The following is a 23,836-nucleotide window of genomic DNA, read 5'->3' on the forward strand; positions in this document are numbered from 1 at the left end:
GGCAGGCGGGGGGCAGTTAGGAGCCAGCGGTCCTGGATTGTGAGAGGGATGTCCGACTGCAGGTTTAGGCCCCGATCCCAGCAGTCGGACATCCCCTGAGGGGTCCCGGATTGGAGAGAGTGCAGGCTGGGCTGAGGGGACACCCCTCTCCCTGTGCACGAATTTTGTGCACTGGGCCTCTAGTTTATATATAAACATAAATACCTTATGTCCTCCCACAGTTTTCTATCCTGCAGGTGAAACTTCTAGAATTACTTCCACTTCTCTCCTTATGAGTTGGTTCTCTGCCTCCTGTTTCTTTGGCTCATTGACTTTCTGATGTCAAACAGCCTCTGTCCCCCCCTCTGTTTCTGTAGACCACACCTTCATCTTCTCAGGCACCAGGCTTGAACAATGGACTCAGCCTTGTCTCCTTCTTCTTTCTTGCCCTGAAGCTGTTGGGAGTTAGGGTGGTGGCAGTGCACGTTTCCACATCTTGTGTCAGTTTTTGTTGTTGAGAAGTCCCTGAGGCAGAAGGTGAAAATGTACGTGGCGTAAGCTAGAGGCAGTTCAGGTTGAAGGCTTGACTCTCTCAAGGAGAGCCTATGAGCACCAACTTCCCCAGCACAGCTGAGGCGAGGTGACCTGGGGCAACAAGTGACTGCTATACAAAACCCTTCACCTGCTCAGAACTTTGCAAAGAATTTCCCCATTGCTCCTGAATGAATTTAAATTTATTTTGGCATAAAAGGCCCTTCCTGATCTGGCTCAGTGCATCTCTCCAGCTCATCTCTAGCCCCTCCCTGGAGGACACTTTGTGCTCCAGCCATTCTGAATAATATCCCAGTTATTCTGAATGCTCCATGTTTTTTCTAACAGAACTTTTTACATTAAGATGTTATTGGTTTGGCCTATTGGTATAGGGGGAGGGTGGGTCCACCAGAGCTTCTGGAAGCTGTGAAAATGAGGGTAAACTTATATTTTAGACTTACATTGGACTAAGTTTATATTTTAAAAAGATCAAACTGGTCTGAGTCTGGAGGATGAATGAGAAGGAAGTGAAGCAATAAGAGAAGTTCACTGTGGCTGAAGTTGACCCTGAAGACAATGAGGGCGCCATGAGTGTGTTTTAAGCAGAATGGTGAAGCAATCATGTTCACATGTTAGATGACTCTGGCTGTAGGATAAAGCATGGATTTGAGGGTGACTCATTTGGTGTGGGGATTTAGGAAGTCAAGAATAATGTCACAGTGTCAAACCTCGATAAATGGCTAAAACATTGTGCCAGGTAGGGTGGGAGATAGTGAATTAAGTTAGTCTGAGTTTGAGATACCTTTGGGACATCCAGAAGGATTTATCTGGAAGTCTGTTCAAGAGGGAGAACTTGGTTGGAGATATAGATTTAGGAGTCATTAAAGGATATAATTGGCCTAGCCCAGAGAAAGTGTTTATTGAGAGTAAGGAAGACCTTGGGCTGAACTCTAAAGAACACCAGCATTTGAGATATGAGAAACCCATAGCAAAAGCTAAGAAGGAGAGGCCTGAGAGGTAGGGGATATGACCACAGTGGAGTGTGTCATGAAAATCAAAGGAAGAGGCTGCGTCAAATGCTACTGAAAGTGAAAATGAGATGAAGACAGAGAAGAGTTTGTTGGTGTTATTAAACAAGCAGATAATTGGTGATACTGGTAAGAAGGGCTTCTGTGGGTGGTGAGGTCAGAAGCTGGTTGCAGTGGTCCAAAGAGTAAGTAGGTGTTGAGAAGGTGAAGAGAAAGAGTGCAGACACATTTTGTTTTTAAAGAAGTTTGGTTGAGAAGGAGAGGAGAGGCCAGTAGATGGTTGAAAAATAATACTGAGAGACACTAAAGCATGTTTAAAGATTAATGTGAAGGTTCCAGGAGAGAGGGAGAAATTGACCTTACAGGAGACGGTGGGGATGATCGATGTAGTGGAAATGTCTGAGGATGGGGGAAAGCAGGGATGGGATGCTGAGCAGACTACCTCAGAAGGAGGGATAGCCCTGCCCTAGTAACAGGAGGAGAGAAGGAGATGTGGACCAGTGAGAACACAGGGAGAAATGATGGTAATTTGGTGATTTATTTTACTTTGAGAAAAAGGAAGATCAACTGATGAGGTTTGGGGATGGGAGCAGGGATAGCCACTCAGGTTTGAGGGGAGTATAGAAAGTTAAAATAGCTGCATCAGAGAACAGAGAGCTGCTGAGAAAAACCATGGGTTTCTGGGCAGTGTAGAGGCTCAGCTGACTTTTGATGACCTCTCAATATTTTTTCTATGTGGAAGTGATCTCTGTCCCTCTCACACTCTTAATCATGTGTAGAATTATCTGTACCTCTCTCAGTTAGCTTATCACTTTCTAACTCTTTGTACAGTTACATGTGGGCCTCTGAACTCTCCTACCAGACAAGCTCCACAAAGGTGGGCTTTGTCATTTTATTACTCATAGCCCTGTGACATCGCATGGCACAAAGAAGGGGATCAAAAAAACATTTGTAGAATAAGTGAGTGCGGCCTGACCCTGTAGCAGACAGCAGGACACTTACTCTGTGATCTGGAAAATGTGCATGTGGAAAGCAGAGCTATATACCTAGTGGGCTCTGACATTAAGACAGGTAGCTGGAAATATAGATTTAGGAGTCATTTGCGTTTATAAATGGCCAAGTTCAGAGAAATTTGACTCTGACACCTTACTCTCATTTAGGTATTCCAAAGTCCATGACACCCTATTATCAAATTCTCAGGACCTTGGAGCAGCATTCTCAACTCTATCAGACACACAGCTCTTTTCATTAAAACTTATCTGATCACTCCCATTTTACTTTCTTGAGGTGAAATTTATTGATAGCATAACCCACCTTTTACATACAATTAAAAAATTAATATAAAGTGCTAATGTAATAAAGAAGAGGAATAAAATAAAAGTCATCCTACATAATAAAAGTGTATTGTGCAAATTGTCCCCTTGACTGAGAGGTTGTCTGGGAGTTCGATCAGGGGGCAGGGCCAGCCAGGGGAAGGGAGGGAGTACCAGTGCCAGAATTTCATGCACTGGGCCTCTAGACTAAGCTAATAAAAGAGAAACATGCAAATTGACTGTACCTCTGCTACACCCACAAGCCACGCTCACCAGCCACGCCCACCAACCAATCAGTAACAAATATGCAAATTAACCCAACTAAGATGGCCGGGGCCACGATGCTGGAGCGAGCAGGAGCCTTGGGTTGCCCCTGGCAATGGAGGAAGCCAAGCTTCCTGACTGCCCTGCCAGCCCTGAGCTCCGCTCAAGGCTACAAAGTTTCAATTATAGAAGATAAGTAAATCCCAGATACCTGCTTCCAGCCCATGGCTGTGGCCAGCCTGAAAACAGCCCTTAGCTCCTCACCCAGGCTGGCCAAGCACCCCAGCAGGACCCCCACCCTGATCCAGGACACCCTTCAGGGCAAACCAGCCGGCCCCCACCTGTGCACCAGGCCTCTATCCTATATAATAAAAGGGTAATATGCAAATTGACCCTAACAGCAGAACCACTGGAAATGACTGGTCACTATGACACACACTGACCACCAGGGGGCAGATGCTCAATGAAGGAGCTGCCCCTTGGTGGTCAGTGTGCTCCCACAGGGGAAGCTCTGCTCAGCCACAAGCCAGGCTGATGGCTGCCAGCACAGCGGTGGTGGCAGGAGCCTCTCCCGCCTCCTCAGCAGCGCTAAGGATGTCTGACTGCAGCTTAGGCCTGCTCCCCGCTGGCAAGTGGACATCCCCTGAGGGCTCCCGGGCTTCCGGAGGGATGTCTGACTGCCAGCTTAGGCCTGATCCCCGGGGAGCAGGCCTAACCCAGCAGGAGGACATCGCCCGAGGGGTCCCAGACTGTGAGAGACACAGGCCAGTCTGAGGGACCCCCCTGAGTGCAACAAATTTTTGTGCACCAGGCCTCTAGTTTATAATAAAGGAATACTTTTTTTTTCATGCTCAGATAGACCTAATCAAACTTTTATGTTTGAGAAGCATCTGGAAGTCTTATTAAAATGTAGATCCAGATTCAGTAGGTCCATCCAAAGTGGGGCCCAAGATGCTTCTTCTAACAAGGATGCTGGTGGATGCAGATGCTGCTGGTCTGTGGGCCACCCTTGAGTAGCAAGGAACTAGGGCTTATAAGGAAGAACTTAGATGCTTTCCCCGCCTTATAACAAATGTATTTGGATTTAAGACAAGTAAAACAATACTTAACTGAGTATTGACATTTTCTCCAGAGTGGCATTTTGAAATAAGATATACATTCATAATGATTCTGTTATAAAATCTATATATAAAACCATTGCGAATGTGCAGTTGCACAGGCGGATTTATACAGATGTGTCCTATGGGTGATTCAAATACCATGATATGATTTTTGGAAATGGCGACTGACTCTGGGAAAAATTTTGGCAAAAAACAAAGTCAATCTTTCTACAATTTTCAGTTTTCTTATTAGATAGTTCAGTGTACATTGAAACTGTGCAGAGAGTATTTTGTGTTCATATGTAAAACATAGTTAGGCTCCAGTATCAGAAAACTGTAAGTAGAATTTTCCCCTGCACCCAGACCTAGTGGGACTTCATAGTCCTGTGGGACATTGGACAGTTCTTTGTTGTGGTCATGTTCCTCAGATGTTGCAGAATGTCTACATCACTGCCCCTGAGGGTGCTTCCCAGTTATTGACACAACCATAAACATCCCTCAAGCTTCCACAACTCTCTGAGAACCAGTGACCTAGAGGGACTGAGGAAGAAGAGCAACTGTGGGTGGAAGCTTCCAGAAGCACATTGTATCAGAGCCCAGTGCCGTGAGCAGAAAGGTGTCCGTCCCTGGGAAGGAGCCACCACCATCAGATTGCATCCATTGAGCTGAGTTTGCAAATGCGAGAGTGCTGAGTGGACACAAAGGGCTCATGTTCTATATGGCAAAGAAGACAGGAGCTGCACGCTTTCCTGAGATAAGACATGTTCAAGATGCTGCCTGAGACATAATCATACATCTTTCTAGGCATAAATTAGTGCCAGTGATGTTTCTGCGATGACAGTCAAATGAGACAAGGTTGCAGCCTTGTTCTTGCTCCTCCTGGAGAAGAGCGAGGAGTAGATGAGATGGGCCCGGCTCTTCCTGTCTGCCGGCAACTTCTCAGCTTCCTCTGCACCAAGCCTTACTCCATTTACTTGTTAACTTGCTTGCAATTAACTTTTGTGATTTCTAGAACATCTTTGAGGTCTCAGGGCTCTCTTACATATGGTTCTCCTGCTCTCTCACCTACTTTAAATGGCCCTTCCTCAGGGAAGCCCTCCAGGACCCCAAGGCAGGGTCCCAGATGGTCCTTCCTTTCATGCTCTCATATCACCCTGAACTTCTCTGTTAGAGCTCCGACCACATTCACTACACAGTGATTTCCACTTACAGTCCGCTTTCCCCGACTCGGTGTGAACTAGTCCCCTTCCCCAGCATGTGCTTGATACCAGGCAGACTCTCAATACTTGTCAGATGAATGCATGTGAGTCAAAGCAAAGAGATTTTATTTATTTTTATAAATAACAGAGTATGCAGGCCAGGAGTCTATGGTAGGTTAAGCTAACTAAGAACTACAGCGAGGCACAAGTGAGTTCTGAAAGAAAGAAGGAAATCTGGAGTGTGGAGAAATTTACAAGCAACCATACGACTGGTGGCTTGACTTGCTGCAATTCCGCTGGTGCACTTTGGGTCTATTACAGACACGGGGGGGGGGGGGGGGGGGCGGTCAGTGGCCGAGCAGCAGGAGGAGATGCACAGACAGAATGAGAGCAGCTCCGGAGAACCAGATGCAGGGTTTCAGCGGGTGCAGGTCAGTGTATCAGTTGGTGAGTTGGAAGCAACACTGAGACTTTTGTCCCGTTGGGAAGTGAATTCATATTAAGACAGGGCTCTGTCTCGCTTTCCAATGTCCATTGTCTCTGGACTTTGGAAAAGTTTATGAAGTCCCTTCACCTCACCTATAAATGGGGACATTACCTATCTCAGCTCTTGGCCAGGACACAAGGCCTCTGTAGATTGTAAAGTACGATACAAGTGTCTGAGTGGCTGTTACTGTCATTAGACACTAAGCAGGTTTCTCTGCACTGCCTGAGATGCGCCTACAAACACTGGCCCACACACTGCAACACTCATCAAAAATACTGAGCACCTGCTGTGTACACCTTCTGGGCCTGAGAATGGACGATGAACAAAGCCAAGCAGGTGGTGGTAAGTGCTAGGGAGCAAACAAAAGCTGGGTCAGGGGTTAGAGAAGGATGGAGGTGGGGACTGTGCTATTTCAGCTTGGCTGTCAGGGAGCAGTGACCATTGAGTAGATATTTGACAAAGTGAGCAAATGCACCATGCAGGTGTTAGCAAGACATGTGTGAGGTTGTCATTTAATTTAATCCTTTCAATAACCCCGAAGGGCAGATATTTTTATGTGAGAGGAAACGGAAGCACAGGAATGAAGCTGTGTGCCGCAGCTAATACAGGGAGTGCCGAGCCGGGTCCACGTTCTCCCAGTGCTACTCTCCATCCCAGTCTCGGCCTCGCTCTTGTCATCCTCAGCTGTTATCCTGTCCCCCTCTCTTTCCCATCATGGTTACATGATCCTTCCTTCCACATTCTCTGTATTTCCCTTAAGTAATGGATAAAGTAGAGAGGGAGTGAAGAAACCTGGTGATGTGATGTGCACCCATTTCTCTCTGTCTCCCTGCCATTCCCTGACCCAGGTCACCACCATCTCTTGCTAGCAGAATCTCCCAACTACTCTCCCTGCTTTCAGTTCATTTTCTGAGCAGCAGCCGGGGTGATCTTTAAACATGTAAATTGGATCATGTCACTCTGCGCTTAAAACCCTCCAATGGCTTCCCACGTGCACTCAGAATAAAATTCAAACTTCTCACCCTGCCTCATACCTGGCAGGACCCGGCCCCTTCCTGCCTCTCCAACCTCGTCCTGGCCTGCCTTCCCCCTCATGCACTCAGGTCTTAGCTGAGTTCCTCAAACACGTCATGTTCTTCCCTGACTCTGCACCTACCTAACGTTTCTTTGTTATTGAGTCTTCAAATGAACTGTCACTGAGCAGATGAGCTGCTCCTAGACACCAGCCTAAATTAGGTCTCGCCTGTATTCCCTTTCAGCCTCTAGAGCCTGATAGACGAAGAAGACATGGGGATAGAGGCTGGCGATGGAGGCCGGCTTTCCTGTGGCCCCAGTCATCCTGCCTCCTGGTTATCAGGCTCCTGAGTCATTCTCTCCTCTGCAGTGTCATCTGAACTCAGTGATTTGAATCAATAGAATACGTATGGTGAAGGTGACGGGATGTCACTTCCGCAATTAAGTTACAAAAGACTGGGCCCTTTGCCTGGCTGGCAGACTCTATTGCATTCTTGGCTCACACACGGATGAAGCAAGTTTCCATACTGGAGAGACCCACGCAGCCAGGAACTGGGGGCGGCCTCCAGTCAGCATCCATCCAGGAACTGAGGCCCTCGGTCCATGCCCTCAGGAAACCGAGTGCAGGAGCCGGGCCTTCCCCCGATGGGAGTTCCAGGGAAACCACAGATTCCTGCTGATGCCTGGACTGCAGCCCTGTGAGAGGTTGTGAGGCAGGAGACCCCGCTGAGCCGCACTTGATTTCTGACCCACAGAAACTGTGCGATCATAAATGTGTGTTGTTTAGGCTGCTAAGTTTTGGGATAATTTGTTGCACAACAATAGGGAACTAGTATGCTGTCTGGGCATTCAGTGAAGGAATGATGGCCTTGGCTGTGCCTTGGACATCCTGAGCAGGGTCGGGGAAGGCCGTGTCCACAGGTACCAGGATCAAGCTCCTAATCTCTGTAAATCTCTGTAACTCTCAGCTCTCCCTGGGCCGCATCACAAGCTCTGAAGAGGTCGTTGGCTCCCTGACAAGCGACTTTTAAGCAAATGACCTTACTTGTGACCTTTGACCTTTCTACAGACTACCTCTTCACCCTCCTAAGATCCAGTGGTCTCCTACTAAGATGAATTTCAGAACCCAACACGCATCGTTTCTGACAACACGAGAGTTCTCCACCTGCACAAACAACCCCACCCTTTCCCCTGGTTCCCGGGGATGCCACACTCAGGGGATAATGAGTACACATCATGAATATACAGGATGCCATACACAGCGCCATAAATGCTTCCAATAGAATTAATACACTTACCAAGCAGTTCAGCTTGAGGCAATTATTGCACTTCCTGGGAGATACAAATTACTTTGCCCTCAGCCTCATGCCAAATAAGCCCCCTAAGACACACACTAATTACCCAGAAATACACTGCCTGCCATAGCTCATTGACTAATTGACAATCAGTTTAAAACTTCAGCAAAGAATCTTAAAACTTAGGCGTCACGTCCAGCCAGGAAACCCATTTTGTTTATCTCCTCATTTCGGTCTGCCTCACTGGCAAAGTTGTGGCAGAGTTTGTGAGTAATGACCGAGCGGGCTTATTACAGTGCTCAACGGTAAAGGACCAGCGTTCCATCATTCTATCTAGCATTCCCATCGCTCATTTCTGTGATTCTGTTAAGAACAATTACAATATGATACCTGTTAATGTGATACCAAACCAGAACGCAACTGTGTATGCAATAGTTACTGCTAGGGTGGTCTGTGGAGCTCAGGGGGCAGCTCTCAGCGGCTCCTTTCTCTTCCTCTTCTGTGCTCTGTGCCCCTGGCATTTTGATCCAAGCACATGCACCCACTTTATGAAGCTATATGAACCCAACTCTGCCTTAATCTAGTTACTAATCGCCTTGGTTGTTCCAGGAGTGGACATACTACTACAGACCCCTGTCTTGGATTTCCTAAGAAAGTCCAATCTTACAGGGAAGTGGGTACAAATATCAAACAACTGATCTGTAATTTAATATTTGGGACTCGAGTCTTTTACACATTGGAGATTGCTGTTATGGGCGGGGCAGAACAAACCTGCAGGAATATAGAGTTATAGGAGTGACAATGGCTGTGAGATTGTGGGACTGGCATTTTGTCTGGCTGCAACCACAGATTATCCAACCAGGAGTGGCTTGAACAACTAGGGAATGACTTCTCTCGCAGAACAAGACATTCAAAAGCAAGAAGTTGGGGGCTGGTGGTGTGGCTCAGTGAGGGCCTCGCAGACCCAGCCCCTTTTGTTTTTCTCCCCTCCCATCCTTTGCAGGTGGCTGGCTGCCTCGCCCCTGGAAAGGATGGCTGGAGAAGTGGGGAGGGGTGTGTGCCAGCTGTGCCTCACACCTCTATCAGGAAAGCACAAGCTCTGCCCCAAACCTCATCAGACTTCGCTCAGGTCTCATTAGCTACACAGTGGAACAACTGTGTTACACTGGCCACACTTGGCTACAGGGGAGGCTTGGAAACCGCTGGGCACGGTGTTCTGGTAGCAAGGGGTGAACGGGCTCTGGAGGGAGAAGCCATTGAGTCTGGCATAGCTGGGGAAGGTCTGAGAGAACAGGGGCTGGAATGTGAGCTCTGGGTGACATTTAGGAGGGAGACAGGAGAAAAGGAGGGACCTTGGGAGTAACTTATGGAAACAGTGGCCCGTCTGGGAGGCTGTGAGAACTCTGCTCCAGGAAATTTTTGTTCTGGGAAGTTGGAAAAAAGTCAGCCCACTGATGTGTGTCCAGTTCCCGGAGGAACCTCCTGCCCTCCCTCATCCTCAGCACACTCCCCGCCCCCTGCTCCTTTCCCAGTGGCTCCCTGGTCTGATTTAAGTGGGCTTTCTGATCAAAGAGAACAAAATCTTAAGGGGATTCTGCTCCTTGAATGTTGATCTTTCCCCTAAAGCCCGTGATTTCCAACATTGGCTACACATTGCAATAACTTGGGGGAAGTTTTAAAAATCCCAGTACTCAGGCCACTTCCCAGACCAATTAAGTCACACCCTGGGGGCGGGGTCAGTGGTGAGCTGGGGAAAGTGTTAAACTGGCTCTTTAGGAAAATAAAAGCATGCATATATGTACAGAAATTTATTCTAAATTTTACTGAAGTAAAGGATGTGTAGCCTACACCTTTCAAATGATAATAAAATATATAGTATTCTTTATTACAGGACACTCTAGCCCAGCGGTTCTCAACCTGTGGGTCGCGACCCCTTTGGCGGTCGAACGACCCTTTCACAGGGGTCGCCTAAGACCATCCTGCATATCAGATATTTACCTTACGATTCATAACAGTAGCAACAGTACAGTTATGAAGTAGCAATGAAAATAATTTTATGGTTGGGTCACAACATGAGGAACTGTATTTAAAGGGCCAGAAGGTTGAGAACCACTGCTCTAGCCCATTGATTCTAAATGATGCTTTCCTGTTTTTTTGTTTTGATTTGTTTTTTTCTTTTCTTTTTCTTTCTTTCTTTTTTGCAGAACTCTGGTGTTTGTAGTTAACATATGACTGCAATTCGACTGTGATTTCACAAAATCAGACTGTAAATAAATGCTCGGTTACTGTCCAGATTCAGTCACTGACTCATGATGCAGTTTCAACATGAGTGCTGGTCGCTATTTTTGATGATGTATGTTGGAACTTCGCTTGCTCATCAGTGAGGCGAGAGACTGCTTTGCCAGTGGGGGTCACAGTTTTCAAACATGTAAGAGCATCTCCTCAACTTTCGGTGCCATTCACAGTATAACGGTTTCAGACGCGATGCACTTTTAAGTTTAATTTGCATTATTAACATCTTATCCATCACTTTCTTAAGTCTAGACGAGGGGTTGGCAATGTTTTTTAGTAAAGAGCCAGATAGTAAATATTTTATACTTTGTGGACCACAAATGGTCTCTTCCTTCCCCTCCTCCTCACTTATTTTTTTTTTTTTAACAGTCCTTTAAAAATGGAAAAACTTGAGGGTTATACAAAAACAGGCTGCAGGCCAAATCTGGCCTGTGTGCTGTAGTTTGCCGACCCCTGATCTGCACACTCAACACAATAAATCCAGCCCTGATTTATAGCGTTGGCTAATTTCTGTGGTGTAAATAGTCTGCAAGCCGTCAGTGTGACAGCCCTGAACATGGGGCTGAGGAGCCGAATACAGCAGCACCTCGTGCTTCTCCAAAGGCAACCTCGGGAGCACAGATAGCAGTAAAATAATTAGAAAGTGACACATGTTGAGTAGTTATTACCTTTATTTTTAATAAGGCATTTAATTATAAGCTTATATAATCTAATTTCAAATAATGCTGTCTTCAACAGCTGGCTCTGAAAATTTAACAGTTTAAGAACTGGCTTCAGCACACCCCTCCCTAGAAGGGACCGAGGCCTCTTCCTATTTTATTTTAGTTTTCATTATTTTTAAATAGACTTTTCTTTTAAATTTATTGATTTAGAGAGGGAAAGGAGAGAGAGAGAGAGAGAGAGAGAGAGAGAGAGAGAGAGAGAAACATCTATTTGCTGTTCCACTTATTTATGTATTCATTGATTGATTCTTGTATGTGCCCTGACGAGGGATCAAACCTGCAATCTTGGTGCATCAGGACAATGCTCTAACCAACTGAGCTGCACAGCCAGGGCTAAATAGGCTATTTTTCAGAGCTGTTTTAGGTTCACAGTAATACTGAGCAGAAGGATAGGGGGAAAAGATTTCTCATTTCCCCCTGTCCCCACACCTGCACAGCATACCCCAATTATCAACATCCCTCAACAGAATGTAACAAATTGTACGTTAGTTACAACCAATGAACCTTCATTATTATCACCCAGAGTCCATAGTTCACATAGGTTTCACTCTTGGCGTTGTGCATTCTATGGGTTTGGATAAATTTATAATAACATGTATCTATCGTTCTAGTATCATGCAGAGTAGTTTCACTGCCCTAAAATCCTGCTACCTGCCTATTCATCCCACCTTCCCCCAACCCCCTGACAACCACTGACTTTATTTTCTCCATAGTTTTGCCTTTTCCAGAATGGAATCATTTTCCAGAATGTCATATACTTTTCAGATTGGATTCCTTCACTAGGTAATATGCATTTAAGTTTCCTCCATGTCTTTTCATGGCTTGATAACTCATTTCCTTTTAGCACTGAATACTGTTCCACTGTCTGGATGGACCACAGCCTCTATTTTTTTTAAAGCTCCGGAGGAGATTCCAGCGAATGGCCGCAGCTCTCAGGGCATCTGGCCCTTTTACAACTTGAGTCGAGGGCCAGGGGTGTGGTTTCTTCCAAGCCTCTCAATGGCAGTTTTTGAAGTCTTTGGTTCATCCTTGGAGGTTTCTCTCTGCCTATCCCAGTAACAAACCCATGCCCTGTCCCCCCTGAGTCACTGCTGCCCCGCCGCCTGCCCAGCTCTGTGGTTGCCTGCTCCAGTGAGCTACCTGGCTGCTTTTCTGCCTGAGCAAGTCCTCAGCCTCGATCTTGAACATGTATTTGCAACTCTCGGGCCGCTTTCCCCAGCCTTCCTCCTGGGACCAGTGTCTAGCATACAGTTGGGGCGCCGTAGCTACTAGAAGAAGGAGCCTTCCGAGGACACCCTAGGTCCCACCATGGCTCCATGGCAGGAGAGCCAGGTTCTGGAGGACTTTCGTGGATCTTAGCCTGTTTGATCTTAGGTCCATCACCCAGCTTCTCCCACCTTGAACCTCGAGCTCCTGAGCCCCTGCAGGCTTCCCTGTCAGCAGGCACCTGGGTAGCGTGGTCTGTGGAAGATTGGAGAGCAGTGGAGAAAGGGGCCAGGATATTCTTGCCCTTTCCTCCTGCTTTGGGCAGCGTCACCGCAGTGGCTACACCCTCTCCCAGGCCCCAGCCCCTGCCTGGCAGCACTCGCTATGATTGTGGCCCCTCCAGGCAGCCTGGCCCCCTGGGCTCTCCCTCTGTCCCTCCCGCCCAGGTACTGGCTTCCTGCTGGTGCGCCCCTTTGGGCTGCCTTACCATTCCCTTCACCCTTTCACCCATTCCAACATTTTTGTAACAGCTCCCTTCTATTAAGTTCCTTCTCTTGAGCTCTTTTCTTAACAGATTCAGATTCAGTCTGAAATGCTTTACTGAGGATTCTGAGCTTCATGCTTTATGGCAGTTGTAGGACACAACTAGAGGTTTTTGAGGCGAAAATGCATATGATCAAATGGAAGAAATGGGTGTTTTAGGAAGATTAAGTTAGTAAAGGTGGAAAGAATGAACTGGAGGTTCAGGGGGTCCCTAGAAGATTTGTGGATAGCATTTAGAAGCCTGTTAACACTCTATAACTATATGCACATTTTTGTGTATATGTGTGTAAGTGGCCTTTTTTTTTTTTTTCTGGGGAGAGAGCCCATACCTTTCATTAGATTCCCTATGGAATTCCAAAATATGTTAAAAACTACTGGGCTAGAAGTAGGAAGACCAGTTCAGAAGCTAAGCAATTCAATGTGTCAGTCAGCGTCCCAGCAGGAAGTAGAATTCATCGAGATGGTTCGGATGGCAACTTTAAAGAAGGGACTACATTCAGAAGTATGGGCAGGGTTAGGTGAACAAACAAGACATGCGCAGGCACCCAGAGATCAGCCACAGTGGGAAGCTGTTGGCCTCTGAGAACTAAGAGGCAAAAGGGAGGAAAATGGAATGACTTGGCCCAAGACAGCAGGCACCCTGAGGGAGGGCTTGGTGGAAAAGAAGTGATGGCGGGAATAGCCTCTTCAGAGATGAGGAGTCGAAGCAGGGTGCGAGGAAGGAAGGCCTACTCCGCCTCTGGCCTCCTACCCTCTGATCCGCCACCAACCTTTGTCAGTCCCCCCAACCCCCGCCAAGAGAGCGTGGGCAATGTGGTCTGCAGGGCTGGAGCGGGACAGCGGGACAGTAAATGGATGGACCGGGCAGAGCAGTGTGAACGGAGAATCGCCAACACCCAGAGAACACATTACTTAGACCTTCCAGAATTGTCCAAGAAAGGGTTCCATATAAGTCACGTTTGGTAGCTCCGGGCACCAGCACTTGCTCTCTGATTTCTGGCTTCTGCTTGTGATCAGACTCTCCCACACTAATGTGGGCCTTCCCAATGAGGCCAGAGAAAGAGAAGCAAAATACAGAGGAGTTTTGTTGTTGTCGTTAACTTTGTTCTTCTACGCTGCTTACAAGCTCTTTGACCTTGGAAGTCACAAATGTCTCTGAGCCTCCCTCATCCATAAAGTCCAGAGGTTGCATTTGATGTTCCTTGTGATGCCTTCTGGCTTGAAAGTCCTGTGATTCTTTAAGGGACGTCTTTGGCTTCTTCCCTATGAAGGCGGTTAGTGTTCTGGCCCCTTCCAAATAGGTGAGCAGCCCGCCCTTGCCTGCCGTCACCTGCAGTGGTTTGAAGGCTGGACAAGAGCACGGGCGACAGGCCTCCGTCCCCCTGAGGAACAGACTGCAGCCTATTAGCATTTTATCGACTTTGGCTCTGCCGTGGGTTGTTAGGATTTGCAGTGATATGATTTCATACACATTTGAGTCGAAGTGTTGCCAAGGCAAAGGAGCACCAATTTTGAAGATAGGTTTGCACTCAAGTGTGGGCTCTAGGGAGAGACCTAGTATAAAGGAAACACACCCAGCCACTGTGCTTGCTGTCCGGGGGGAGGGAGTTGGGAGTATTGCTGAAGGAGCAGCTCTCTTTTGTACGCATTTCAGAGATTTAATTTTACCAGCCGATGCAAATGATCTGTTCCACACATGTAAAACAAAAGGACAAGAAAATGATCCCTGTGTCAACATCAGGATGTCTGGCTTAAAATCCCATTCAAATAGCTCCCTAAAAATGATCAGACACTGAATACATTATTTTTCTGACTTTGACAAAACCAGTCTGCAACAAAGAAGCAGCCCCATGAGGTTACGGATAAACCAACCACGTTAAAACTTGGGCATTTTCATGTCAGTCACAGATTTTCTTAAGGGCCAAGTCACTGTTTAAGGACTAATGTGTTTGGAGAGGGGAAAAAAATCGCACTGTGTTATTAGGCAGAATCCCCTTTATATACAGGGATTGGTTCAGTTTGACCCTGATTGTGTTGCCTGCTTTATTGTCCTACTTCAAACACGGGGCCCTGGGCATCATCTCAAGGAAAGGCTGATTGAACTGTCGGCCTGACACTTGTCAGCTGTGGATAATACGGGTTTCAGTCCGTCATGCTCACACATAAATGAACCATGACAGAGATAGACTGTTGAATAGAAAAAGCAGTTTTACTGTGGATAACCTTTCTTGAATAAATGCAACAAATAATAAAGTCTGAAAAAGAGGACCATGTACCTCAGGAAAGCAGTGACGTTCGGAACCAACTGGTTATTATCTTCTGGGGCCATCAAAAATGGCCCCTTTATCAAAGCGTGCCATTGAGAGAAAAGAGGAGAGTGCTGTGCGTACAATAAACACGATGGCAGTGGGGTCCGTGCAGCCTTCAATATAATATCACATAACAAAACCCACTGCAGCTCTCCAGGATGGAAAAAGGAGGCATTGTTTGTGCACCAAATGGAATTCACAATTGTTCTTAGAAAATGGTGGCACACATCTTAATTAAAACAGCAGAAAAAGCATTTGAAACTCTTTATTTCTTGAAAACATTTCTCTCTTTTTATATATATTAAAAAAAACCCACACCAACAACTCCCAGTAGAAATTGTGGAAACTCTACATTTCAATCAGGATAGTCAAAAGAATGATTTGAATTTATAGGCCTGTAATTGGAACAAATTGGAAACAAAAGAAGAGCTCGTTTAGGCCACGTGATGTGGCTGCAGTGCCGCTGTGTACAGTATGCTGGGGAAAAAAAATCATGTTTCTTTAAAGCAAAGCTAACTCCATGGCAGGCTCCCAGCAATTTGCATAAATGTCTCCACAATGATTTTTTTAAATTTATGGGCCCTAAGTTTCTAATTAAATACTAATTAATACTATCACCAGAATTGTCTCCCATCCCCAGCTCTTCATAGCTTTGTCACTTTGATTAATGCACAGTCATTTATTAACTTATTTAACAAGCCGGGGTGCCTCATGACAAACTAGATTAAATTATCCTCATAACAGTCTCATTACTGAAAAAAAAGGGGAGTTTTAAACTTAATAAAAATTATCCTCAATAATGTTAAAGCTTTTGCACTGTACCCTTAAAAGATAGAAATAGGTTTCTTGTGTGATTTATAATATGTGGAGTTGTATAAAGCATTCATTAATAAAATTTATAAGTTCATTTAAGCTTGCACATTACAGTAGTGCTGTAGCCTTGGGTGCTTATTATTTAACTTTTTGCTGTAGTTATGAAGATAATTAATGTCCTGACCAGACAGGGACTAAAATACCCACTAGAATGAGATAATTAGAGACATAAATAATGTTTAGGTTCTTGTGTGCTGCTTTTTAAATTAATTGTTTTGTTTTCCACCCAAACTTGATAAAGAAGAAAATAAGAGTTTATCAGGGGACTATCCGATGATAGGTGAGATGTTTGTTTCCGAGGATGGGCAAATGCTATGAAGCCTCACAGGTTCTGGGCTGGAGGAGGTAGTGGGTGTGCCAGGGGTTTCAACTCTTTTAGGGTAAAGTTGGGCCCTCATCGCTCTCTGGCTCCCTCTAGTGCTGGGTCCTGAGGCAAGCGCACCTTGCAGCAAGGCCTGCTCATTAGCTCAGGCAGGAAGCAGAAGGGGGCGAGTCAGAAAGGAGACCTGGAGGAAGTCTCTTCATGAAGTGCTGGGGTAAGCTTCTGGTCTTAGTCAGACTCCGAGGAGAAGGAGAGCCCCAGAGGAAGCCAGATGAGCCTATGGCAGCAAATCTTGCATACTGATGAGGCAGAACACAGGAAGCTGTGGCTCAGGCCCTGCTGGTCTCAAAACAAATATATATATTAAAACGTGTGTAGAGTGCAGACCCTATGTGGGGCTGTGTGCTACAATAAATATCCAGCATGTTCTTAGCAGGCGTATTCTCTTCTCGGCTTTTTCAGTTTCTTGCTAAAATAGCACCCTCGTTAAGGTCCCTAGGTACTCTGATGAGAGGACAGAGGAAATGCAGCTACTTATAGAAACGTGTTTGCTGGGTAGGCTTCCTTTTGGTCAGTGGTGTCCCGAGTCTTTGGGTGGGGCTGCTGGAAGGGGCAGTAGCTCCTTAGTCACAAATAGGGAGCGGACACCCTGTATGGACAACACTTTACCACTGACCAAGCCCTTTGACACATAGCATCCCTAGTCCCTCCAGAACCCAAATGAGCCCAGAGGGAGGACTGTCACTATGGTTTCCAGAAGTCACCTGATGCTATGGATTCACAAAATGGCTGGTTGGTTACTTCGCCCCTGGGAAGGGCACCTGGCTCTTTTTCTTTTGTTTTCCAATGTTCCAATGTCCTTCTTGCTTTTCTGCATCTCACCTCCATTTCTTCTCTCTCATGCCCTCCTTCTCCCTCTCACCTTTTCCTTTTATCCTTGATTCACAGCAGAGATAACAACAGCTTGACTTGTTCACTTACAAAAATAGCTCAGTTGTCAGAGCTGCGCAGGGACTGGTGCCACGGAAATCTGTGAGGGGAAGAATGGCTCAGAGAATTTCTTTGGGTTTAGAGTGCTTCATGGTCATGGTCATCTCCAACTCACACCCCATCCCCGGGAGTGAAGTAAGTGGCAAACATTTCTACTTTTTATAACCCTGGTTTGGCACTGATTAAGATTTCCATCTTTGCAAGCCCATTAGTGGAGGCCCATTGGTAGATGGTGGCTTTGGCCAAAAACAGATCAACCTTAGGTCAAATCTCAGCTCCCTGATTTACCGGGATTCCTCTGGCAACTTTGAGTTCAGCGTATTAAGTCCCCGCTTGCCAGGTATTCTTTTTCGGTAAGCAGGCCACATTAAATTAAGTGGGGCCTCCAGGAACCCTGTGAGGAGAAGTCATAGATGAAGGCATAATAGGTTGCAAGGAGGGGGAGGTCAGTGCAGGGAGGTGAAGGCCCAGTGGGCCTTACTCCTGCTCTGGTCCCTCCATGTGGGTCCCTGCTGGCTTCACTGTGATGCTGAGGAGTGGAGGGGCAGAGGGAGAGGTGGAGGGGGCTGAGGATCAAGGATACATGGAAGGGCAGAAGAGAAGTAACTGGTTTTCAGTGGTTCTCAAACTCTAAAGGAGAAAACAATGTTTAAGTGCAGGTCCTGGCTCCAGTTCCAGAATTTCTTATTTAATCTGCCTGAGGCCCAGGAATTTGCATTTTTAATAAACCCATAAGTGAGTCTGATGTCAGGAGTTAGCCATGGAGCACTGGTTATGAAATACTCTACCAGGAAGGAGAGGAAGAGAAGACCAAAGAACTGACAGGAGGCAAGGCAATTGTGCCCAAATCATCTTTTCCCCCAAGAAAGTGCTGTAGCTGCCACGTGTCCTGCAGACTCTGCTTACCTGGGGATGCACCTCCAGGTGGTGAGCAGGGGCAGGCCAGGTGCAGAGTACAAAAGATTCCTTCCTGGCCAGAGAAGAAAGTTGGGCCACCCTCCCGCGTGCTTACCCAGGCAACAGTGCCTAACCCCAGGCTGCTCACTCCCCTGCCTGTCTCTTCCCTCTGGTCGCTCAGGATGCAGTCATCTGTGAGGGGTTTAGGAGGTGCCCTGACCGTGGGCTGCTTCCAGCAGTTGGGTAAAGAGTAGATTGTCTGGAGTGCCCTGTTTCCTGCCTCCATAGCAACCCCCTAGAACAGCCAAGGTGTGAAATGGCTTTAATTAAGCTGCCTCAGGCACACATGATCTCATTCGAGCTGGGGTCCTCTGTGGAGTGTCTGGCTTCTGAAGGTCCAGCTGATTGTTTGGGTCACAGTGGGCAGACAGGTGGTGGGAGAGCAGGTGATTCTCACATGGCCTCAGAACTAAGCACTGGCCCAGCTGGGACTCTTGACCCACTGGGCTTTCTCTATGTGCTCTTCATGCCTTTACAACCATGCAGCTAGAGCGATCGAGATGCCATGTGTACATACCATTCAATGTAATAAACACTCATGGCTCACAGGCAAGTGCCTAGCACTATGCTGGATGCTGGTGATACGAAGATGAAGGAAATTTTCTTGCCTGTCCACTTGACTTTGCCCCTTGAGGCTATCAGAGACATTGTCCTCAGGAGAAAGGGTAAGTCCGGAAAGGTTACCTGGGATCCAGCTGGTCCCCCAGCATCATGCAGCCACCTGGGAGAGAAGAGGACTCTCAAGGCTAGATGGGCTCCAGGTTGGTAGAAGAATTCAGGGTTGAGTTCGCAGGGTGAATGTGACAGAGGGAAAAGAGAGTGACGAGGCTGAGGGCCATGGTTCCCAATCTGTGGTCTGCATACTTCCAGGGGCTGGGTAAGATAGTCCACTGGGGATGGGCAGAGAATACGGAAGCTCTTACTTTTAAGATCTTGTTATTCATACTATTGCTAGTATATTTTTGTGGTATGTTTTAAAATGAAAATGTCAGCCCAGGAGTGAAATTTATGCAATGAACGAATGAATGAATAAATGTCAGAGGTATGTGCTCAGTTATTTCTCTTTTTTTCATTGTTGGCTGTGCACTATGAAATAAACTTATAGACCATTGGTTTAGAATATTGTCAAGGAGTAGTTGAAGTTCTGGGGTCTAGGGTCTAGTTGAAAGGGACAGAAACAAAATCACGAGGAAGCTTGGAGAAATGGAAAGAATGGGAGATGAAAGGGCTCAAGGTGATTAAAAGTCGGGTTTAGTTTATCTATGAGAACAAGGTCTCAGGAGAGGAGGAAGTGACCAGAGAGCAGGGCGAATAGCACAGGTGAGACAATGCTAGGTGATTCCAAAGTCAAACTTGTGACGGGAGACTGGAGGGGATGGAGGGGAGTGAGGGCCAGGGCACTGGATGTGTTGTCCACATGGATATGAAAGTGTGTGAGTTGATGACAAGCTCTAGGATAGAACTAAGATGGTAAGCAACCAAAATGCCAGTGGGAGGTCCTGGGGTGGTGGTGGGCAAGCAGGTGGCATAGGAAGAGAGAGAGGCATTCACATGAAAGTAGAAGAGTATGGTATCTTTGAAAGGTAAGGAGGACATAGATCTTCTCTCTTCAGGCCCGGGGGGTTTGGAAGGAGTGGATGGATGGGAAGGATGGGCATTGCCTGGATGAGGGTGAAGAGAGGCTCAAAGGAAACAGGGAGAGAAGGGAACCCTCCCCACCCCCCCGGCTAAAGTTGAGGGGGGGTTACTCGCTGTGGAACAGAGGCTCCAGAGGGCACTGAAAAGGCTCTGGAATGAGGGTACAGTGAGAGTGGGTGTCAGAGGAGAAGATGAGGGCAGGCTGGAGGTGGGCATGTGGGAGGAGAGGGAATACGGCCTGTGCTCAAGGCTTGCCCTTCCGCACTTGGGGTGGGCTGTCCTCCAACATGGTATTTTTGGTGGGTAGTGGAATAAACTTTGTAAGCATAGCTGGAAATCTTTTAAAGGAACATACAGATATTTTTATTCAAAAACACAAAACATGTTATCTGTGGGGATGTACAGTGACAGCCATAAACCATTGTGTATCTTGTCACTTAAAACCTATAACACATACCCATAACCTTTTCTTTAGTCTTTTTTCCCCCCAAGTGGTTTCTAAGGTTATTGGTGAGAAACACAGCGCTGAGCTTCCTGTAGCAGTTCATTAATAGTGATAATGCACTATTTTAGGAGTTAGAAATGCCACCTCCACCCCCTCTGCCAGCATCCTCCTCCTCTTCAGGATCCTTGTGACAACTTCTGCTCCGTTTCACCCAGTGGCAGCAGCAATGAAGCAGCCTCCTTCCCTCCTTCCCTCCTTCCTGGTGCCAGCGATGCCCTTTCCACCCTCACCACAAACCTCAACCAACCCCTGAGTGGCTTTGCCTGATGTTCTCTGTGGTCAAGGATCCTTCTCACTGTCATTCTTGGCAAGGTCATTGCAGACATTTTGAATATTTTCAAAAATAATTTCTGTGTCAATTTTTTTCATTTTTATGAGTTGGATTTTGTGAGTCTAAAGCTACAACACACTGAAACCAATCCTAACCACCTAGAAAGATGCCTTCTTCAAAAGAAATTGGAGCCTATTGAGTGCATCTTCGACTCCTTTTCATTCTCTCTGCCTCAGTTGTCCCACCAGCTTCTGCATGGCTCTTGCATATGAATGTTTAACCATATGTTCATTCAATTCTTCTGCTTCATCCTCACTAATAGCAGCCTTTTGTAAATAGGGTTTTCAATTTGTGACTCATAACCTTTCTCTTTCAAGAGCATAGAGTCATCTTTGGTCTCAATGACCTCTACTTTTTGAGGCTGAACATCTTCAAGATTTAGGGTCAGCCCCTCCTCTCCAAACACCTGCAAAACATTTAAAAATGAGTCAGTTCCAGGGTATAGTTTTCCTTTATTATACCAAATTTATTCATAATACATTATGCAGGTGTTTTGATGAGAATCCAGAAACATCTTGAGACACCATATTTCTCTGAAATGTGAGAATTTAAGACCATTGCTGTTCCAGGACAAGTCTTGTGTATAGAGCTTTTTATTGCATTCATTTGCATCATTTCGTTCAATTCTCAGAACTCTGTCAATTAGCAACAGCTTGATCTTGCAAATGAGATAACAGAACCCAGAGAAAACTCACCCAAAGCTACACACTTTGAAGATTGCAGAGCCAGGGCTAGACCCAACGTTCTCTCTACCAAGCCATCCTGCATTTCAGAATTAAAGACATATCAGACATTAAGATCATTCCTGATTAGGCACATGGCAGGTTAGATCCGGAAGGGACTTCCCCACCCCCTTATCTAATTCAACTCCTACATTCGTAGACATTCAGTCGATGTATCTAATTAGAAAAAATGCAAATTATTTGACTGCATACCTATAAATATTATCCCTGGAAAAAAAAGGAACATTTGGTAAATATGCAAAAAATATGGGGAAAATGTGCATGTTGTCCTTGTGTAGAGGCCGTGTTTATCTTCTCTGTATTGTTCCAATTTTAGTGCACATGCTGGCAAGCAATTTCCAGAATATTTTTAAATGAATATACTGCAATAGAAAATATCAGAGGGTATATCACATACAGTAAAGACAAGTATTGTATTGTGAGACTTTCGTGCTAGTTGCATATATGTGTAGACATTGTGGGTCATGGTATAAAATTTGTTTCATGCTATGGATTGTACTAACAGTTGTTGAAAAGCCACTGATATAGAGGAAAGAGCATTGGAAAGTGGGTTTAATTACTTGATTCCAGTCATTGCTCTCTCAACAACCACTTGGTGAGCTTGGCCAAGAAGCTTACCCCCCAGGGCTTTCCTTTCCTCATCTTTCAAAGGAGCTAGGTGTTTTGAGATCCCTTCCTTTAAGATTGAATTAATCTGGGAATTCTTTCATGGCATCAATGAAACAAAAAAGCCTTCCAAAGGAGGAAAATGGGTGGAAAGAGGGAGCAGGAACAGAAAGACAAATATGAGGCAGGTGCAGTCACCTGACTTTACCTCACAGCAGCTGCTGCCCTGGTGCTCATCCTCATCTTGTTGCTTCTCATCATGCTGGTAGCACCTCAAGATGCTGCTGCCACGAGGGCGTGAATGATGACCATGGTTAAATCCAAGTTGGAGCCTGTGGACAGCAGTGGAGGTGAGGACTGCCAACACACACACCTGGTACCTCACTTGGCACTGCCAGGTGCTCAGAGGCAGTTCTTGATGACAAGCACGATAAGTAGTCCAAGGAAAGGCAATCTAAATAGAACAAGTTGAAATGTAGGAACCATATTCCCTCTACAACCTAAGTGGCCCTGAAGCAATAAAGACCTTCCTTAGGAAAAGAATAAAGGAAGGGGAGCAATTTTAGGAAATATGTAATGTGAAATGCTTAATATGTCTCCTTTTCTGGTGTCGACTAGTGCTCAGTTTTATGTAAAGAACAGGGACCTATTATCCCTTTCCACTTGTTTGATGGATAAGATGCAAAGTTAATTTCATGGTGGAGAATCATCCAAGAGGTTGCTTGCTTTCCATTAATATAGAAGGCATCTTTGACTTGGGGTGGTGAACACAATACAATATACAGATGATGTATTATGGAATTGTACACCTGAAACTTATATAATATTATTAACTAGTCATTCCAATAAATTCAATGAAAAGGAAAGAAAGACATCTTTGACACTAGCACATAGGATGTGTATATGTACATAGACACAAACACAAGAGCTGACAAATGCATTAAATGCATAAATTATTTATTGGTCCTGGGACAGCATACAATATGACAAGAAATGAGATGTGCCTGTGTGATAGGCATGCACAAGGAGAAATTGAGGGAGTATTTTTTTTCTCCAGATAGAAACATAATGCCAGAAAACATTCTGCCTTGGAAGAACAAAAGTACAAAGATGTTCCAACAATTGAAGGTTATAGTTTTGTATGATTGCTTATTATTCGTTGCATTTGGAAATAAGGCATGGAGAAGACAATCACCTCTCCCAGTCTGGATCTCTTTAGCAGGCTGCAATTTAGCATCACATGCTAGGGAAGATTTAACAAGATGTGTCAATTGGCCAGCAAAAGAACCTGGTTGACATGAGCTGTGTGTGTCAGGAATTAGATCAAAAGTGGGCTTGGTTGTTGTTGAACACTGTACTTAAAAAAAGGAAATGAATAATTTAAGTCATTTTAGTACTTGTGGAGGGCACTGAACTGACAGCTCTGGGGCCCAGGGTCTGTCTGCTACCCAGATGCATCATGGGTATAAACATGGAAGGGACCCCACTCATCCCCACAGATGAGCTTCTTCTAGTTACTCCATCCACTCCAGCTGGGCTGAGGAGAAAATGCAGCCTGGTGGTAGGCTTCAGTGTGACCATGGCTGGGC

At 45.9% G+C, this 23,836-nt stretch overlaps 1 pseudogene; it reads right to left on the reverse strand.

Annotated features, from left to right (window-relative positions):
* Window positions 1-21,881: 21,881 nt before the first annotated feature.
* Window positions 21,882-21,976, reverse strand: LOC139009615 (U6 spliceosomal RNA; annotated as a pseudogene).
* Between the last annotated feature and the right edge of the window lie 1,860 nt (window positions 21,977-23,836).

Source organism: Myotis yumanensis, unplaced genomic scaffold, assembly GCF_028538775.1.
Source record: "Myotis yumanensis isolate MYYU_CA2020_CCGP unplaced genomic scaffold, mMyoYum1.0.hap1 SCAF_4, whole genome shotgun sequence".
Lineage (NCBI taxonomy): Eukaryota > Metazoa > Chordata > Mammalia > Chiroptera > Vespertilionidae > Myotis > Myotis yumanensis.